This window comes from Camelus dromedarius, chromosome 6 (assembly GCF_036321535.1).
Source record: "Camelus dromedarius isolate mCamDro1 chromosome 6, mCamDro1.pat, whole genome shotgun sequence".
In the NCBI taxonomy this organism is placed as follows: domain Eukaryota; kingdom Metazoa; phylum Chordata; class Mammalia; order Artiodactyla; family Camelidae; genus Camelus; species Camelus dromedarius.
In genome coordinates, this window is record NC_087441.1 from 36,518,222 (window position 1) to 36,539,727 (window position 21,506).

Below are 21,506 nucleotides of genomic sequence, written 5' to 3' on the forward strand. Positions count from 1 at the left end.
CATTTCCAGAGCATAGAAGTTCTTGGGAAATTATTCAGCTCTTTATATACCTAGCATAATCCTGATTTGAAACAAAAATTGACAAAGAAAATCCAAGGAAAGCACTGGTAATTCTCATTCTTTGAACCTAGATGTAAGATTCCTTAACATTTATAGCAAACTGAATGTAGCGATATCTAAAAACACAATCATGATCAAGAACAGTTTTATCATATAATGTTAGGAGAGATTAATTTAAGGAAATACACTAATCAATAAATAATTTATTAAATTAACACATTAAGTAAAAAATACATGTTTCTGTCTACATGGAAAAATGATAAAAATCCAATATGTATTTGAAAACTTCCAAGAAAACTAGAAAGACATTTTTTTAATTTGTTTAAAGTTTACCCATCATAAGCTAATAGCAAATATGATACATCATGATAAAAAATTAGCAGCATTTAAATTAAATTTAAGGAAAAAATAGATTTACCTGTTATTTTTGTTGCTGTTCTATATTGTTGTGGGAGTCTTCACAATCTAATAGAAAAAAAGTAAAACAAATAACAGTTGTAAAGTTTTATAAAAGAAAAAGTCTAAAAGAGTCATGTAGAATTTTTTTGCAGTAAGAGATTTTGGATTATTAAAATACCTAAAATAAAAAATTAGAGTCTGGGGCATATGTGTAAGTTTATAAATATTGCCTAAAATCTAGATCACCATCCCACAACGGATAGTCTTCCTATGCACAAACAAAAAATAACAAACAAAATCTTGTCAGAAATGATTGTGGTGGATTTATATTGGGTCAATTTAGATAATCTGGTCGATTTCTAGATTTCCACTTCCTGTTCATATCCAGGTTGGTGTGTGGGTACAAGAGACGTTTGGAATGAAGTTCGGAAGGCAGACATGAAATGGCTGTCATATTGTATGTGTGTTAGGAAGATAAGGGGGAGACAGAAGTTGGGGCTGTTGACTTCAGTAACCTATCACAGATCTGCTTACTGTTTGTTGCATGGGGCAGCAGTGAGCTCCACATTCCACCAAACTTTCTCCCTCCACTTTTCTAAACTCTAGGATCAGATGAATATTTAGCTTCAAGACAAAGTAAACTACTTTTCCTGTCTGTCTTTACATCATCAAAATTGGTGGCTTGACAGCCGTGTGAGATTCAGAAGGATTCTAGTTTATCTTGGTATATTCTAATTTGACTTTCATCCTCTACTGTGCAACTATTATTTCTGTATGAGAGCCTTATCTGTGACTTCAGCTCCAGGACCCAAATCAGAGACAGAAATAAGAGCTTCACATCCTGTAGACTATAAAATGTAGAGTGTGTGTAAATATTTAACATAATCCCTATTATGATAGCAGTAAACTTTTTTTTTGGTTAACTTTAATAAGCTGATTCTAAAATTTATATGGAAATGCCAGCCTAAAGAAGAATTGTAATGTTGTATTGTATCTCCTAACTGACCAGTTTTACTTGTCAGTTAACTAAAAAATTAAGATAATTTAGTGAGAAATCAAAGAATGCAACAAAATAAAGAACTTGGAAATAGAACCCCTCTTACACAGGCATCTCATTTTTGACAATGTAACCAAAGCTATTTAAAAGGGAAAGGGAAAGTTTTTCAAGTTATGGTGCTGGAAAAATTGTATCTCTACCTGCAAAAAATAGGCCTCAATCCCTACTTAGTATCACACAAAAATATTATCTTAAGAAAATATCATGGACTAAATATAAAAGCTAAAACCACATGGCTTTTAGAAGAAAATACAGGAGAATATCTTTATGACTTGGTAATATGAAATAGTTCCTTACACAGGTCATAAAAGTAATATGTGTAAAAGAAAAAAATGATAAACTTCATTTAAATTTAAAAGTTCTGCTAATCACAAAATACTGTAATTAAAATGAATAGGTGAGTTACAGACTGGGAGAAATATTTATGAAGTATCTTTCAGATAAAAGACTGGTATCACACATACATAAAGAACTCTTACAACTCAATAATAAAAGTCAAATAATCCAATTTAAAGCATGAACAAAAGACTGAAAAAAACTTATAGAAGTAGATATGCAAATGGTCGATCAATGCATGAAAAATTGTTCATAGTTTGCAGTCATCGGGGAAATGCAAAGCTTAACTACACAGTTATCAGTATAACAGATATTATAAAGTCTGGTAACACTAACTAGTCACAAGGGTGTGATACCACTGGAAGCACATCTACAAGTTCATCTAAAGATATGTACATAAATATTCATAATAGTGCTAATTATAATTACCTTGAACTGGAAACAGTTCAAATGTATATCAAGAGCATACTGAGTAAATAAATTGGTGGGTATTCCTACGATGGCATACTATGTAGCACAGAGAGTGAATAAGCTATAATCACTAACAATATGGATGATTCTTGTAAATATAATAATGGAATGAAAATAGTCAGATATGAAAGAGTGTATACTGTATAATTTCATTTATGTAGAATTCAAAATCAGGAAAATAAATTTGTAGCATGAAAAATCAGAATACTGGTGACATTGTAAGATTAGTGACTTGAAATGGGTACAAGGAGGCTTCAGGGGCTATATCTATTTTATAAGCTGGGTTACAGTTATATGGGTCTATTCAGTTTGTGAAATTCATCAAACTATATACTTAGGATCTGTACATTTTCCTACTTTTTATTATGTATGTTACACTTCAGTAAAATGTTTACTTTCAAAAAAACTCCTCTGGATTTAACCATTGCTCGTCTCTTTCTCTTGTACTCTGTATTTAAAATTATTTTTTATGTGTTGTTGGATTCTGTTTGCTAATATTCTGTTGAGGATTTTTGTATCTATGTTCATCAATGATACCAGCCTATAGTTTTCTTTTTTGGTGGTGTCCTTGTCTGGCTTTGGTATCAGGGTGATGGTGGCTTCATAGAATGAGTTTGGGAGTATTCCCTCCTCTTCAATCTTTTGGAAGAGTTTGAGAAGGATCAGTATGAGCTCTTCTTTGTGTAATGGCCTTCTAATTGTAAATCCGTTTCCTGCTTCTATACCTGATTCCTTGTCAGTCTATTCCAAACACAATCACCGACATAATCATGTTGACAAGCAAGCCAGATCTTGTCACTGTTGCTTAAAACGATCTGTGATGGTTAATTTTATGTGAAAGGGAATGGGCCATGGTGCCTAGATATTTGATCAAGCATTATTCTGGAGATTTCTGTGAAGGTGTCTTTTAGATGAGAGTAACATTTAAATTGGTGAACTCTGAGTAAAGCAAACTGCCCTCCATAATATGGATGAGCCTCATCCAATCAATGGAAGGCTTTAATAGACAACAGTTTACTTCCCCTGAACAGGAAGGAATTCTGCCAGCTCATTACCTTTCTGACTATCTCTAACCATGTTGTCTCTCAAACTCTCCACTTCAACCTCACTTACCACCTTGCTATTCCTTGAACATGTCAGGCAAGTTCCTGACTTAGGGCACCTGTACCTGTATCTCTGGTTGGAGCACTTTCCCAGATACCTGGGTAGCTTATGTTTCTTAAAATCTTTGCCCAACCTAAGGCCTTACTGGCCAATCCTATTTCAATTTGCAACATCTTTTAATACTCACTATCCACATTCTCTGCTTCATTTTAACACATTCTCTTATTCTTTATTTATTCACTGATTTTTTTTTAATCTCTCCCCTAGAAGGTAATACCTGTGAGACAGGATTTTTTTCTTACTAATATATTTTATGCTATATCTTCAGTTCCTGAGACAAGGCTTGTTACATAGTAGTTGCTCAATAAACATTTTGTGAATGAATAAATGAATAAAAATAAATAAAAGAACCGTTTCAGAAATAAATCTTAAGCTAAACTAGACTTTTAGTTCATAAAATATTTTAAAAGTAAGGATGAGATTAGTGGAGTTACTTTGTGTTTCTCTTTCCACTTTTATATTCCAACTTTCCTCTCACCCTACTCCCAGTAATTTAAGATACGGAATGGAATTTAATTTTCCTCTTTGGTAATATTTATAAGTTTTGGTAAAACATATAAGTTTTCAGATATGTTCAATTTTAAATGTATTTATTTTCAATTTTCTTAAACATATTTTCTCACCCTTCTCTGTTCATTATAAATTTCAAGTCTTCATGTTAACACTCAGGGGTTCCTTGGGAACGGGGAATGTCATATTCCCTCATAGCTCACTGGAATTTTACTGATTTCCTGCCTAGGAAGGAGAGTTTTGGATCTCACATTAAGAGTCACTTGTGATCTCAGAATGTGGTTAAGTAAATGTCAATAGCAAGGATATTGATGAGCATTTTCTCCGTCAAAGAAGATTTATCTGCAAGTTAACCACTGGCATGACAAATCCTAAAGTAAGTATTATAACTGTTTAAAATATGAGCCTAAGATAAATTTGGATAACATTGTAAGATGATTTGAACTATGAAATATCTTCTAGTCATTTATCTTTTTGCTACAGAAGACCTTGCTTACAATCTATAGCTAAAATTGAAAAGCTTGGAACTACTTAGCCTTCAATGTTTTAACAAAAATGTCTTTTCTTGATTTAAAAAAATAGGCAAGTTCAACAGAGATAGGTATTTCTTAAAGAGCAATGTGTACAACATAATAATCTCATAGGTACCCAAGGCCCTCCTGAGTGGTCAAGGGGTATAATTCTGCATGAGCAATCTTCATCTGCTACTTCTCACATGTAGCAAGCAAGAACATCCTTGATTGGTCATCAGAGGCCACATAGTACTTTGCTTCCAGCTAAAACAGAGAGAGTGACAAGGCAAGTTGGTTTCTATTACTTTAACCAAAAACTGTAAGAAATATGAAGTATGGCTAATCTTTGGTGTGTAATTAATGCCTTTCACATTTTACACACATACAAAATATTAAAATGTAGAAATAATCCAAGAGGGCCACAAGTATGTACAAGTTTCATATAGTGATAGCGTGTGTCTCTTGCTGTCTTTTAAAAAATCACCTGTAAGGAGAACAAAATGTTTTCTTTTTAGCTGTGGTACATGTTGTACTGTAAACCATAAGGTGTACCTTAATGAGGAACTAGACCTTGAAAATTACATCTTATTCTAGTAGAAGAAAAAGCTTTTTACAAGAATAAAAATAAACTGACTCAATATCTAAAATCTCTAGGATTTTATAGACATTTTAAAATAATTTTATATAGAAATAGGCATTTTGTCACATGTTGAAAAAACTGCTCAGCTTTCAAAATTAGTCTTTCTTCTGACTTGATGCTACAAAATCCAAATTTTCACAATGATATTTATAATCATGATTTGTAGGAGGGTATAAACTTCCCCAAACTAAGCTCTACCAATTTCTAAGTCAGTATTTGTTATAAATATTTTATTTATTTTCCTATTGTGTATAAGTAGCTTTGCTGGTTGCAATATATACAATATTTCCCATTCATTTTCCTCTCATGATTGACTGCCATGTTATTTTTTTTATCAGATTTCTCACGGATAAGACTGATAGGATGTCAGAGGTAGAATGCAAACATTCTGATTGTCTTATTACTCTTGGAATAATTCAGAGTTTAGAAAACTATAACTTTGTTTCAAGGAAAATTCGGTAGAGAGTCCTGAATGTTACTTTAGCCACTCTTTGCGTATTCACGCAGGAAGAACATGTACATTTGTTCTCTTTCATCATATTTTTGTTTTATTTCTTTATTGTTGCTCATGATCAAGATGATATATAACAAATTAAATGCTGGTAGAGAGAAGGGATTCATGATGCTGTTAGGCACTCTCTTGAAACATTATTTTCCTGGAGATGGTAATAGTTATAAAGCTCAATACGGTGACCTTAGTTTTGCAGGTGGACAGGCACGTGAGAACTTGCTGCTCCACACAGCAAGATGAACACCTGGAGTACACATATTGGCGCTTTTAGAAAAAGAAAAAAAAAAATAACAAACAACATCTAAGTGTATTTTTGAATTAATTTAATATGCCTGTCATGTGAAAATACCTCATGCCATTCACATGGACTTTGACTGCAAAACTGTCAGAATTTATCTGAAGAAAATGTTTATTAGCAAATAACAGGTTTAGCATAATTACAGCCAAGTGCTAATTATACACAATATTGAAGGTTTTTAAAGATGTCTTTAAAAGCAGTACAACTGAAACCCAGCTCTCTATAGTCATTAAGTATATCTCTACAGAGGAGAAAAAAATTTGCTTAGTTTTATAGAGGATACATGTAATACATGAGAAACATCAGGGAAATTATATTTCTCCTCATAACTACAGTTGACCCTTGAACAACACAGGATTGAACTGCATGGGTCCACCCACTTACATGCGACTTTTCTCAATAGTAAATACTACAGAACTGCATGATCCTGTTTGGTTGAATCTGCAGATGTGAAGCTGCATCTTTGGAGGAACCTCAATAATGGAGGGCCAGCTATAAATTATAGGTGGATTTTTGACCGTGCAGAGGGTCAGCGCCCTTAACTCCTGTGTTGTTCAAAGGCCAAACATATTTAATTTTCAGAATTATTCAAAATCTACTCCTACCACAATATATATTCCCTAGTTGCTGAAAGTTAGATGTTTTCCTTGATATCAGCTGGGATTATATGCTAGTAAAAAGCCAGCATATAGTACTGAGTATCTACGTGCTCCCCACAAAAAGTTATTCAGTTGTCAAAAGCTAACCCAGTGTGCTAGAATAAGGTATTCAAATAGTCTTTTCCCTGTATTAATTTTCATATATTAATTTGCAAATCGCCTATTCCAAGATTTGAGTTACATACATAATGTTATTATCATTGATCTCTCTTTTTTTTAAACATGAGAGTTTCCAAGGTAGATTCTGGTGCAGATGCAGGTATAAAATCTTTCCGAGGTATTCAGTGAAATGAAAGGAACCAGAAATACAAATATATAAACTTCATTAGTGTTAAAGCTAGCAAGTCAATTGAGCAGAATTGTTTACAAACTCTGAGGAGTAACTAAGATTTAGTGAAATTAAAATAAAATAAGAAAAAGAAAATTGTGAATTGACAATGTCCCTACTCAAAGGAGGTGTGCTATGAATAGGCTAAGTGTATGCATTTCTAAAGCACCCATTGTCCGCTTGTCATGAGACATCAAGTTGGAGGACTTGTCAAAACCTGAGGACATGGAAATAGCCCCACATGTACCCCACCCCAAATTGTGAATCAGCTTTAGCATCTAGGATAAAAAAGAAACTATGAGATTATTCTTAGGTATTTTTCTGCCCATGCCTTCCTGTAAAAGGGTGACGATGAGGGAAGGTAAGACTCAAGAGTAAGCTACGACCCAATTTTATAGTTGTAGAGCAACTACCAAACATAAAATAGACATGCACAGAAAAATATATTCTGAACCACAAAATAGGAACACACGGTGAGATACTTCACTCTAATCCAATTGCTCACTTAAGTAGTTAGTTCATGTAAAACCAGGGACAGAAACAAAAACTCAAACTGGGTATGAGTCATTGGGACAGAGTAGGACATAGAAAGCAGGACAGCCCAGGGGCAGTGATTTTAGTATATAGAGAAATCAAGCAGAAACAAAGTGGACTGAATACAATGGCCTATACACAGTAATACATCCCCTTCTTCTAGGAATACTGAATGGCAGAAATGATCTCTCAAAGCTTTAATACCAGGAAAACAAGATTAACTCTGAACAATAAGCTAATGGTCAAATAAGAACTGGACACTCTGTCCCCAACCCAAATATCATGAAAAATACACAGGAAAAAATAAATAAACATGGATTATGTAGAAGTTAATAGTGAGCAAACTTTTAAATTGCACATCTGAATAAATATTTCTACATTTCAATTTATTATTCACTCATTTATTTCCTTCAGCTATTTTATATGTATTTTTGTGCGTATTCTGGAATAGTAATAGGATCTGATGATCGTATAAGGGGCAAAACCAGACATAGGCCTTGCCTAAATAAAACTTGCCCTCCAGACAAACATACTCATGTAAAGAGCAACTGGGGTCAGTGCTACAAAGAAGAGGTGATATTCTAAGTGCACAGAAGGGGAATTTAGCCTTTTGGGGGATGAGAGAAAGCCTCCCTGTGGTTGAGTTTCAAGTTGCAGCATGAGTGGGACTTGGTTACACAACTGGAGGGAAAAAAGAGAATTCCAGATACAAACAAAACCATTGCGTGGAGAGAGTATGGGAGACACAAGAGAAAAGAACAGCGTAGCTGAAGCTAGTTCTGGAAGGCAGCTACTGGTAAGCACATTTAAATAGCAGCTTCAAACTCTTAAGAAAGTACGGAAGGTATGAATTCCAATTTTCAGTAAATGGTGGTCTAGTTCACATAACCACATCTTCTGGTGGGAAAAACAAAACATATTTAATTCAGTATTCTGGATAAAATATGAAAACATGATTTTCAAAAATTAATCAAAGATCTAAAAGTCAAATTAGCAGGACAAGCAGAAGAGAGAAGGAAAACCCTGAGATGTAAACAAAGCACTCAAAGTAGGTGCTTCTCTAGGTTAAATCAAGCTGTGAAATTGAAGTGTTGTTTTGATAGACTTGAAAAGAAGAGAACGGGGCTCAGCACCATATGAACGTTCATCCACGCCGCCTCCACCTTCAGGATAGGAATGAATCAAAAGTAAACCAGCAGCAGCCCCACCTTCTGCAGGGGGACAGTAGGAGACTTGTCTTGATACTGAATAGAATACAGGGGGATCACTTTTTTAAAACCTAAGAGATATAAAGTTTTTTAAATTCTATGTGTGCCAAAACATAACACTCCATATATTTTAAAAAGTTACAGCCATATAAAAATTATGACTTAATTAATGGGGAAATTAAGTCATAGAGTGAGTTTTAACATACCTCTAGTAATTAATGAAATATTAAAGGGACATAACATATTAGCAAAGATTTTGAAAGTCTGAAATCCAACATTTCAGCTTTTCAGAGGGCTGCTAAAGGGGCAAGATTCTGAATGGCCTAGGTTAGAGCAGTAAGGGACCTGGTATGCTCTGGGTGTCTGGGGGCTGCTGAGAAGAAAGGTGGTGGTTCAAAATCATATGTGATCACCATCAGAGCCCCAGTCTCTGGCTCAGTGTGACACAGTCAGGAAGACTCACAGCCTCTGGCATATTCCTGGGCAGGGAAGGAGAACGCTGAAACATATATTCAACACTCCGAATTTTTCAAAGGGCTGCCCAAGAGACTAGTTTCTGTTTCATCTGTCTCAGAGTGCTAATGGGAAATAGAGAAATTTAGAGGCATGGGGACTGCTGAGAACCAAAAAGTGGGCTGAGTGGGTATGCTGCGGCGCCAGAGGATGCACAGAACAGCAGACAGACTTGAGGGGCAGTAAGAGCTCATGTACTCCTGAATAAAGAAACTGGAAAATCCTTCTAATTGTGAATTTAAACAGTCTAGTGGGACACAGCCACAGAAAAGACATGACAAGCTACCTGAATCTCTAGCAGGGCTGATAGGCAAAAGTCTTCCCTTAAATGAAGCCAGTTCAGAAAAATTGGGAGAAGTGGCTTTTTCAAATGCACAAACACCCACCCACTGTTATGACATGAAGTCATAACATAATGGAGAATTTTTAAAGGGCCATTTGCAGCCTTGCAGATGGATGAAACTGCACTTAAAACAAGAACATATTTAGTTTCGTTGCCTGACTTAATTTCCAGGTGTCATCACGACTTCATTGAGAAGTGAAGTGACAAATAAGCTTGATTAATGGACTAATCATTTAACTTGATTTTCTTTTCTGTGATTTCTATTTAATTGCTTTTCTAAATGGTCACAGGTGCTTTAAGCATTTCTCCCCCATCTATAAAGAATTGAATATAGAAGAATAGCAACATTTTCCATTAAAACTCTGATGTCCATGTGTGGATTTGAAGTCCAGAGCATCGTTAGACAACCTTACTAAGACTGTCTATTCTGAGGGTTATTTTGCCCTATCAAGAATACTAAGTTCAGCTATAAATATATCAATGAAGTCAGACAGAGTTCCATCATTTCTTGAATATCTAACTCCTCATCAATAAAGTAATTCATTAGTAAATGACAGCTCTTGTCTGTCTCCTTGATTCCTGATAAGAATTCTGACAGCTTTTAGAATAACAAAAGAACAGATATGCTTTGCATAACTATGTCGTTAAAACAGGAGGAGGGAGTGATTTACATAAGACACTTTAAATATGGAAACAGTATTCACAACCCTGAGTGAGCAGATTTAAAGAACCCCAGAGGTAATCTAGTCAAATTTCCACTGGGTAAATCACACTGGACTTTCAGCCCAGTGCTGCTTCAGCTGCATCAATCTGCTTCCATATTTGGTTATAAAATATCTCCCAGAATTTAAAGTAGCATTATACAAAAATTCACATTCTAATTTGAAATAGAATGTACACAACAATATTCTTCGAGTCCACGACATTAAAACATTTGATATGAACAACAAATTTTTATCAGTCATCGCTGTCTTTGGATGAGATCACTTTATAGTACCTCAAAATTCTGAAATTTTTCTTTGCATAAGTTATTATATAGTACATCTCTGAGTTAGACAGATAGTTACTAATACGATTTCTGTTTTTAGATAAGAGCAGTAAGACAGAGAGGTTAAATAACTTGCCAGACATTATATAAACTGAAAATGACAGAGCCAGGATTAGAACCAAGGTGGTGCTCTAGACAACCCTGAGGAGTTTACGGATCACAATTTAGAAACCACTCCCTCAGTTATATGGGATATTATTTAAATAGTTGGACAAATATAAAGCAAATATTTTCAAAGAGAAAAATAACAGTTTTACACCTTTAGACTGCTTTTTATACAGTAAAAATGAGTAAAAGGTGTGGAGCTGGCAGGCACTCTCTGGGGTCATGAAACCCCTACTCCTGGGCTCTCTGTGTGCCTGAAGCCTATTGACTCCTTGACCCTCACTACTCACTGCAGGATCCTTTGCATACCTGCATTCCTGCAGAATATAGAACATCTTCTCTTGATGTGTGTTTACCCTAACAAAGCTAAACCGCCCCAAGAAATAGTCCATCTCACAATACCCTGGGGGACAGGCCTCACATCCTGCCCTTATCAGAGTTGTAAAACCTATTGTTCAGAGAAGTCGCTGACAGATCTTACAACCAGTCAGGCACCTGTGCACAAACTGATCTCGCAGCCCCTACTCCTTGTGTGCACAGCTCCCTCCCTAGTAAAAGACCCGCACGCCCACCCTCTGCTACCTACAGCAGCGTCCCTATTAAACTTTCCCAAACTCTTCCCAAACTCTTCCCAACCCACATCACTGGCCTGCTGCATTGTGACCCACAACAAAATGAACTAACAAATTCCTGTTCTAAACTAAATTATAAGGACACATTTATTTTTACATTAAATGAATAATTTATTTTCAGATCATGTGAATGTTGGGGCAATACATTACCATTCACTTCACTGTGTGCTTTTTAATCCATAATAATTGAATATTTTGACATTATTTCTGCTATTTTATTGGAAATTAATGAGTTTATTCTATGATATGTAAAATAACGTGTAGTAATAAATTAAAATAAAATTTGGATGCTGAATTCTTTGAAACAGTACTATAAAGCATGCCTGAAGATTTTGAGCAATGACAATTCTGTGGAATTTGAGTTTAAGCTCATATTTTAACTTCAAAATTTAATGTATAAATAAGAAATATAAAATTAAAAATAATTTCAGCCACTTAGTTAATTTTAAATTTGCCTCATATTGGATGAAAGATATTTATTGAGCACTTGCATAATAATGAACACCTTCCTGCCTTAACCACCCTAAACTCTAGTTATGGGTAATCCATGCATAGATAACTCTGATGGGTGTATGTACATTTAACATAATTCTAATAAACTAAAAATTAATAATATATTTGAAGTTTTAGAAAGAATAATTTCTTTGCTTACTGTGCTCCCAAAATGATTATTTCAAGCAAAGGTAGCTTCTCTATAGAAGCACGGTGATGTAAACTCCAGCTAGAAAAAGAGCTGTCTCTCATTGGAACACGAGGAAGACAGGGAGCCAAAGGGTACTTTCAGGTGGAGATCAAAGTCATAAAGTATGTGAATTAAAAAGAACAGATTCGTTTATCTTTGTCTTTTACACCTGGACAGAATGTTAAGAGCCATCTGTCAAAACTGCATTCAATGCGATAAAGGGCATTTTGTTTATCTGTGAATAAATTAAATGGACCTGGATGGGATTTTAATGGAAATATGTACAGTTGAGATTTCTGAACAATCAAGCTTGGTGTTTACTTCAACAAGCATTTGATGATTAGTGTTTACTTCAACAAGCATTTGATGGGCCTCTTTAGAGGGCAGTCCTCAAGGAGAATTCCCCTTTTCTCTTCTTGCAATATGGCTATTCAACAATTTTTTTTTTCCTTTTAAATACCTAACACATTTTGGATCAGTAGGAAATTAAAAGAATTCCAAATGATCTGCACCATGAAAGCTTTGCCTTGGGATGAATAAATAAATAAGGTGGAAAAAATATGACTATTTAGAATGCTAAGGGTAGATTTTCACTGAAATTTTTAGTTTCTCTTTGTTTTTTAAAAAAAATTTGGACTAAGAATAAATTGAAAGAACACAGAATGACAAACATCAAGATAAATAAGATAAAAAATATATGAGAAAGTAAGATACAATCTATAAATATTATGTTTGTCTTTGGAAATAGCAATATAATGTTTTAAATGTTGGGGTTTATAAACATCATGTTTAAAGGACTGATATTAAAATATCCAGTTTTCCTATAAGCAGCTATGACAACCCTTCTTGACAAAACCGAAACTATTTTACAGAAATAAAATATTTCTGTAAAGTATTTATTTAAAATACATCAATTTTTATAATTATATAGACGATATTGAGAAAAGAACAGGTCCCATAGTAGTATAATTTGTACCAAAGAAAACCACACAAAGTAGAGAAGTTCAATATTCAGGATAGTACTGTATTCCGAAGTGACTTTTTTTAATCAGTAAAAGAGAATTGAGACATCTCTTTTCTTCCTAAGAAATCTTCAAGCATTAAAAGTTTATATATGAGGGGTGGGGTTTCCCAAATGGTGTGGGGAGAAACTCAGAAAATCCACTTTCCTCTAAATTCAGTGAGAACATTTGCAAACATTGTAAAAACCATCTTTTTTCAGGACTCTGGAAAATAACCAAATGTTAATAATAATCTGAGGAGCATTTATTCATGAAAAATGACTGAATCTTGGTAAGAAGAGTAAGGATTGTAGCATTCTATTTTCCCTGATTCCCATCGCCTTCTCTTCAGTTCAATGCCAGTCTTGTAAAACTGCAGCCTTGCAACCACATTAGGAGTAAAAAGTGGTACCCTACCTGTCACTGAGCTATGTGTGGCAGGAGGGAGGTAGGGTTTGGAGTTTCTCAAAAAGAACTATCTCTAGAGCATTTTTATTGTTTTGTCTGTTTTGGTACCTCCTTGGAAATGTCATGTTCTCATGACTTGTCTTTATTTGACCTGCCTCAGTTTTCTCAGTGAGAACAGCCTTATACCTAGGGTTTTTGTCCAAAAAATTCAAGGACAATTGTTTAACATTGCAACTGCCTGAGACAGCAGTATCAGTTGAGGCAAATAAAAGATTGGCCAAAAACAAGTAAGGAAGAAAAAATCTTGCAAGGAAAATCTGAGAATGAGATGTCCACAAGGGGCTTAGAAAAGTTTCAATATCCCTGGGATCTAGGAATCCATGTGCATGTGCAGGCCAGTGCATATGTCCAAGAAATACTCGAGAAAACCTTCACCTCTCAACTGTGGCTGACACTGAGAATGTGCACAAACACAAAGTGGAGGATAAGCCTGAGTTTTAAAGTGGCAAATTTAAAAGCATTCTTCATACCACACACAGAATCTTTCCAAATAGGCATATTAGTGCAAAGCATTTAAGGATATATCTGCCTAATCATTGACTGATTACTAAACTAATTAAGCAGAGACCAGTGCCTGCTCAATATAGGGAATACAGACATTGGAATTAGTCCTGAAAAGTCACAAAATAAAAAACAGAAGTAATAACAACTACAAGAAAAACAAAAAGCAGCCACAGTAGCAAACCTGGGGAGGGAGGAGGTAGTTGATTTGTAGAGTTGCCACATGGCCCATGCACAGGGTGGGGCGGGGGAGTCAACAGAAACTGTTTTTTGTTCTTTAGGAGCCCAATTTTAAGCCTAGTAGACAGATTTGAATCAGCTATTATAAATACAGAAATTAAAAAGTAAATCATGTTTAAAATATTAAAGAAAAGCATGTGAATGATGTCTCACCAAATATTATGAATTAAGAGATAGAAATTATTAGAAAGGAACTAATGGATATCTTGTTGAAAAATACAAAAACTGGGATGGAAATTTCTCTAGAGGGGCTCAACAGAAGTAAATTTGCAGAAGCAGTCAATCAGCTTGAAAATAGTTCAATTTAGACTATCTAGTTTGAGGACAGTAAGAAAAAAAAAACAAAAGGAATGAAGAAAAATGAGTATGGCCTAAGTGACCTAGGTGAGATACCATTACGCACACCCACGTATGCACGATGGTGACCTCATAAAGAAATAATAGAGAGAAAAAGGCAGAAAAAAACTCTTGAAATAAATAAATGGCCCAAATTATCCCAATAAAATATGAGCAACATTAAACTACACATCCCAGAAGCTCAACATAAACCAACTATGATTACTTCAAAGGGAACCACACCTGACTACATCACAGTCAAATTGTTGAAAGACAAAGGCAAAGAAAAAATATTGAAAGGGGTGAGAGAAAAATGACTCATCACACACAAGAGAACTTCGGAAAGATAAGCATCTTACTTCCTAGCAGAAGCCCTGGGGGCAAGAAGATGTTGGGAGGACATATCCAAAAGGTTGAAAGAAAAACCTTGTCAACCAAGAATTCTATACACAACACAACTATCCTTCTGAAGGAAAAATTAAGACATTGTCAGATAAACATAAGCTCAAACAATGTATAACTAATAGGACTACTTTACAAGCAACACAAAATGGGATCTTTAGGTAGCAAAAGCTATACCAGACAATAAATTGAATCTACACAAGGAAATAAAGAACATTTGTAAAGGAATTGCATAGGTAAATATAAACTACATAATGCATGTATTTTATTTGTAGACTTCTTCTCTTACCTGATTTAAAATACAACTGCACAAATTATTATAAAGCAATGTTTATATGCTTATTATATATATATAATTTGCTTGACAACAATAGCACAGAGGTGGGGGGATGTAGCTATATTGGAACAAAGTTTTTTGTACACTATTGAAACTAAATTAATGTTTTTCTTAATGATACTGTTTTTTTTAATTGAATAAAAAATTTTTAAGATTCTAAAGAGCTTTATAATTTTCAAGTATTTCACACACATGACTTCATATAACCCCATAGTAACCCTTTTTCCCCTCATCCTTATATTGTCCTTCCCCTCCCCCCTCCCCACTGGTAACCAGTAGTTTGCTCACTATATCTGTGAGTCTGCTTCTTTTTGTTTTATTCACTATTTTGTTGTATTTTTTTAGATTTCACATATGACATACTGTATTTGTCTTTTTCTATCTGGCTTACTTCATTTATCATAATGGTTTCTAAGTCCATCCATGTTGCTGCAAAATGGCAAAATTTCATTCTTTTTTATTTCATTGTATGCATGTATGTGTAAAATTTACTCCAATCAAAGGCAGAGATGAGAAGAATAGATAAACAGAAACATTCTCAAACATAATTCAACTGTATGCTGTCTACAAGGAACACATTTTAGGTTCAAAGACACACATCTAGAGTAAAAGGATGGTAACTGATGTATTGTGGAAACAGTAACAAAAACAGAGCTGGGGTGACTAATATGAGGTGAAAAAATCTTTTAGACAAAATTTCTTACTAGAAGTGATATTTTATATTGCTAAAAGAGCCAATCCATTAGGAAGATAACAGTTAAAAACATATGTACCTATCCACGAAGCCTCAAAATAAAGCCCAAACTGACAGAATTAAAGGGAGAAACAAATGATTGAACAGTAACAATTGAAATCCTTGATACCTTACTTTCAATAATGCATGAAACAACTAGGTAGAAGATCAGTAAGGAAATAGAAGGCATTGACACCACTATATGGATTCACTAGGTCAAACAGACATCTCTAGAATACTCCACCAAGAGCACACTCTCCTGTCTTCTTAAGTTCACATGGCACATTCTATATCATAGACCCCTGACATGCCCTAAAATAAGATTGAAGTCCTGCATTCATAGGTTCTTGAGTCTCTGATTTGATTTTTGTTATCACAGAATAAAATTGTTAAAGAGGCTTTGAACTCAATCCATGATAATTATTATTTTTAACTGAACTTGAATAGTAGGAAGGATACTTTTGACCAAGTTGTGATGTCTACCCCTGCAACCGTATATTGCATTGTCTATTAATGTGGCAAAGTTTAGTTTTCAGTCCTTTTTTAGGAATAAAGTTTTTTAAAATTAACCCATAAATTGCTTACTAAGAAATATCAAGATTCAATTCTGGGCATAACACTCCATAGAGAAAAAAATCCAAGCTATTAGTCAAATTAGAATAAGACGATAAATCAGATCAAAAAGTGATTTAAAAAAGTATGTGGTAAGATAGTTTAGAAATGAATTTTAAATTGGTGAAACATATCACCATCTCATTAGAAATATAAGTCTTAATATAACAGCTGTCCTTTAATAAAAAACTAAGAACTCTGCCAAGAGATTTTCTTGGAGAGCTGGGTTTAAATAAAAATCATTTCCTTACTGAATGTATTTCCATTCTAAGATAATTTTTTCTCTTTTGCTATTGGAATATTCTAGCAAGACCTCAGATATGCCATATTACCATCACAAGACTAGTAAAGACATTAATAAATGCCCCTTTTATTTCAAATTCTGTACTCAGAAAAATAATCACTCCTTTCAATGCTGTCTGCATCATCAATGTGAAGATACCTCAAGTGGAAATGAAGCAATGTGGCTTACTCTCTATTTTCACCCTGTTAACATTAAATTTCTGCTATAGAAATAATTATCTTTTAGTCATACAGCTCTAAAATTAGAATGAATTAGGAGTCTTAACGTTAGAATTGGAAAAGTATCATTAAAACAATTTTAGAGCAATAAAACAATTTGAGTGTTGTGAGTATCCTAAATTCTACACAGAAAAAGTATAAGTGCTACTCTAATTGCTCACGTAATTGGTAGCAATTGTCTACTCTCTGCTATTAAACAAAAATGCTTTATTTTATTCTTCTTATGTTTCCTTAGGAAAAAACCTAGCTTTAATTCCTAAATAGTGCTTTGTCTCCCTGCTGGTTCTTCTAAATGTGGCTTTGATAATTGGTTAGGGTCTTTCTGTGCCTTACATATTTAAGGTTTTTTGCAGAGCAATAAAAAGAACAAGGAGCTATGACTTCACCAAATTTATGTCTGTAAGTGTTACAGAATTTTATATAAAAATTTATTATCTTGGTATAATCTGATAGGATGTGGCAGGGGAGCTACTTTTTCTCTTTCACCTCCTGGAGGCTTTGCAACCTCTATTAAAAACATAAAAGTGAGGTAATTCTAACAATCTAAGAATTTTGCATGACCACATAGGCTTGGATGATATACCTACACACAACTAGGGGATAAAGAGACAAGGTGCTGCACAGAAATGGCCTTAAATCGGTAAAGAAGAACTAGAAAATGTTTGAAAGTAGAAGTTCAGAAGATAGCCTGAAAAATAATTGTAGATTTTGAGAGTTAGATACAGCAGGAGAGAAGAGAAAACGTCAGGATATATGGGGAATTGAGGAAAAGAAATATAATTTTAATCATTTGAAAAAGAGACTACAGAAAAATTGTATGATTTAACCAACAGTCTATTGTTTCTCCATATGAGAAAAGTGCTAACACAACAGTATGTGAATTATAAACATAATTAAAATAACACTTCCTGAAGGCAAGGGAATAGAATAAATTGTCCATCTTAATCACATTAAAAAATTATACTGTCTAAGCATAACTATGAAGAGTTTAGAGTAGGGGTTTCAAATTTCCTAAACTTTAAATATGCCAGGCATAATTACCATTCCTACTCTTAAGACATTTACTTCAAGGTTCATTTGAAAGAATGAACCACTATGGGTGTTTTCATGCAGGCTGAAGTATAATTATACATATTTTGCTTCTATGAGTTCATCAGATGCCAAGAAATGGGGTTACAGAATATGGAAAATAAGAAGAAGAAATGGATATTCCAATTGTGTCAACTTTCAGCTGATGGCAAACTGATGAGATGCAGGAGGTACTCAGACAACCTTTTTACTTTCTGATATACTTTACAGGTCAATGTATCATGAATTATTTGCTTTCTATCTTTTGACCTTCAGGATTAGAAATCTTCTGTTGTACTATGCCCCTGTTTCCACACCCTTAACAGGATGACCACCTACCTTAGCTTCTGGATTTCCAAAGATGAGAGCCCCCTACATCCCCACAATCTAGCAGGATGAGATTTTCCAAGGAATTAAAGTGTGTAGTTCGAGTAACTTCTCTCTTACCTACATGGTTGTAAAATGGAGCAGAAAAGTTGAACCATAATATTCCTCTCCTTGTACACTTTGTCTCCTATGGAATAACTAAGGTACTTGCCCTGGAAGGCACTGACTGGTGAGCTTAGGCCAGTGTTGCTCTAAACAACAGATCATTGCTTTCCCCTTTTTCCTGTTTCCTACTCTTTATACTCCATTTGTACTAATTGTTTTAATGTATTTTTACCATTTGCACTATTTTCTATTTATAAATTTATTGTTCTTCCATTTTGTTTAAGACTAAGACTCAAGTTAAAGAACTGAGGTTTCCATATAGGCGACGTAGATAGAGCTGTTCTTATAACATTACAGATCATTTTAGCAGATCTAGCTTGTGTAGCCAGCTTCTTGCGAGATTTATCCCAGCTCATTAGGGTTCTTGAGTTCTCTAGATTTAAGATGAAAGCTATAAATGAACTGTGACTTTGCTTGTCATTATCTTACACGTCTCTCTCTTTGGAACCTTATGAAGAAGGTTATTTGTTTATTTGAGGCTGCACTTGTAGTGTACACAGCATGGGCACCAAGTCTGATGAGGAGAGGAATCTGCTGACTGGTGAGAAATACAACATTTAGTCCTTTTCGTTTCGTAGCTTAGTCTAACTTGAGAATATATACAGTCATTTTAGGTAATGTTCAATCTTTTAGAAGATGATTGCTCAACCCCTTTCATATTTTATCCTCTCCCTAGTCCCTCTCAGGGAGAGATGTGATCATCTGACCTCATAATGGCAAAATAAATGAATCCTGATTTCCTCAAGGTGTTCTCTGAATCCTCTGGCCAAGCTGTAAAGTGGCTGGTTTGATAGCTTTTGGATGTGGCTAGCCTGGTCCCACTCATGGGCATTCTGATGCTGCTTGAAGCTGCCATTCATGGTTAGAGTTGTAGTCTTTCTCAGATGAATTAGAGCTTGGAAACTAAAATCTCTGACTTATTTTCCTTGGCCTTAGCTTTTATCTATCTCCTCAGTTAGAAGTTATGACACAGTGCCTATTACATGGTCATTTCACTCCTGCCTAGACAGACTTCATGGTAAGCCTACTAGTTCCCAACTCCACATCAGTCCTGTACAGGGGGTATCCGGAGTACACTCTGATCCTCCTGACCACACTTCTCTGCCTCTTTAATTGTGCTGCCAAGAGATCACATGAGTCTCTCTCCCCATAAATGTCCAGACGCAACCTCAGAGAGGAGCAAATGTTGAGGCAACAGTAACAGCAACACTGAGTAACTACCTCAAAGAGATAAACTTTATGTAACGAGACTGTTTGAATCAGCAGCTGGGACTAGGTTTTAATTTTTTTTCTCCTTCCTAGCAGATAGGGTCTCTTGCTAAAGATAAGTAAACCGTAAGTAAGGGTCTTCTTGCTAAAGAAGAAGCTGTATTTCTTCTCTATACCTGACTTGCTGAGAGAGCAAATTTGTGACTTCCAAAACACACTTGTAACTATTGTTTACTTCCATAAAACTTCAAAATGGCCTTGTTTGTGAATGCATATATGAGAGCTAATTTTCAGTCTAAGTGTCAGACTCCAAATGGAATTGTGAAAATTAGTTTTTAGCATCGAGACAAGCACAGACAATACCATTTTCTATTGATTAATTACCATAATTATCAAAAAATGATACCAAATTAGACTTGCTACAAAAAGGAAAATTCTGATGATATCAGAGTGGATTTAATGTTAAACAACATTTAACATGGATAATTATCCCTCCCTTGGAGTGAACCAGCTGTTTACTCTCACCAATACCATGTTGAAAAAAAGTAATTCACATTCTGTTGATTCTTATTTTGTGGTTGGCTTTATTCCTTTGGTAAGCACGTAAGTTTAAAAAGCTAAAGCTCTAATCTGTTCTTAGAAACAATGATCAATACATATATGTAAACTAAGAAAATATGTGCAGTATATTGTATATATGTATTTACATGCAATATAATGTATATGTGCAGTCAAACTGTAATAATTCTACCTAATAAAACTGAAAAAGAAAAAAAAGAGTAATTCAACTTGTAGACCATGGGTAAGAATTGGTTCATAGCTCTCTCCAGTGTTCATAGCAACAATTTACAAGGTAATAGTCCAGTATTAAAATCATATCTATTGAAGCAAATAAAGTTCCAATTATGAATATTTGAATTAGATACACAGATTAACTTGTTTAAAAATATAATTTCCCTTAGAAAAACAAACCTAAGAATAATTCCACATGCCATAATACATTATCAGGTTAATCTGTCCTCTAACAGATGATCATAAATTTACAGAGTATAGACACTTGTCTCAATATGGAGTCTCTGTGGGGACTCTTGAAGTATCAAGTGCACAGTTGCTCAATAAATGCTAATTGGCAAAAGTGATAATGATATGATAACCCATTTCCCAAAAGGCCTTCTTAATCTCTGTTGGTTTCCTAATCCATCTGCTTGAAATATTAAAAGGAAAGAAAAAAAGTCAATACTCACAAGTATAAAATTTCCCACAATTTGTGAAGTTCAAAAAAATCTCTCATTATATACTTTAATTGCTCACACACACCCACACGCACGTACGCACACACATACACATACACACCATTCAGTGCAGTGAATTAGTTTGTAATAATTAATTTTGGGAGACTCTTCCCTCTTTGAATTATTACAGATACTTCAGAGTTTATCTGACTGAGAAGAAAAACTGAAAAAAAGCCTGATCTTCTGTTTATTCCCTTTGCCATGATTATTCCTCCTCTTGCACATTACAGCTATTTAAGGCTGGCCCTGCCTGGTCTACAGGACATTACTTCTTCGGGTGGTA

At 34.5% G+C, this 21,506-nt stretch overlaps 1 long non-coding RNA gene across 2 annotated transcripts in view; it reads right to left on the minus strand.

The window, feature by feature from the left end:
• Positions 1-477: 477 nt before the first annotated feature.
• LOC135321585 (uncharacterized) overlaps positions 478-21,506 on the minus strand; it is a 291,860-nt gene continuing 270,831 nt past the window's right edge. For both annotated transcript variants that reach the window (XR_010381450.1, XR_010381449.1), the window contains one exon: positions 478-525. This is a non-coding gene — a long non-coding RNA (uncharacterized LOC135321585). The remainder of the gene's footprint in view (positions 526-21,506) is intronic.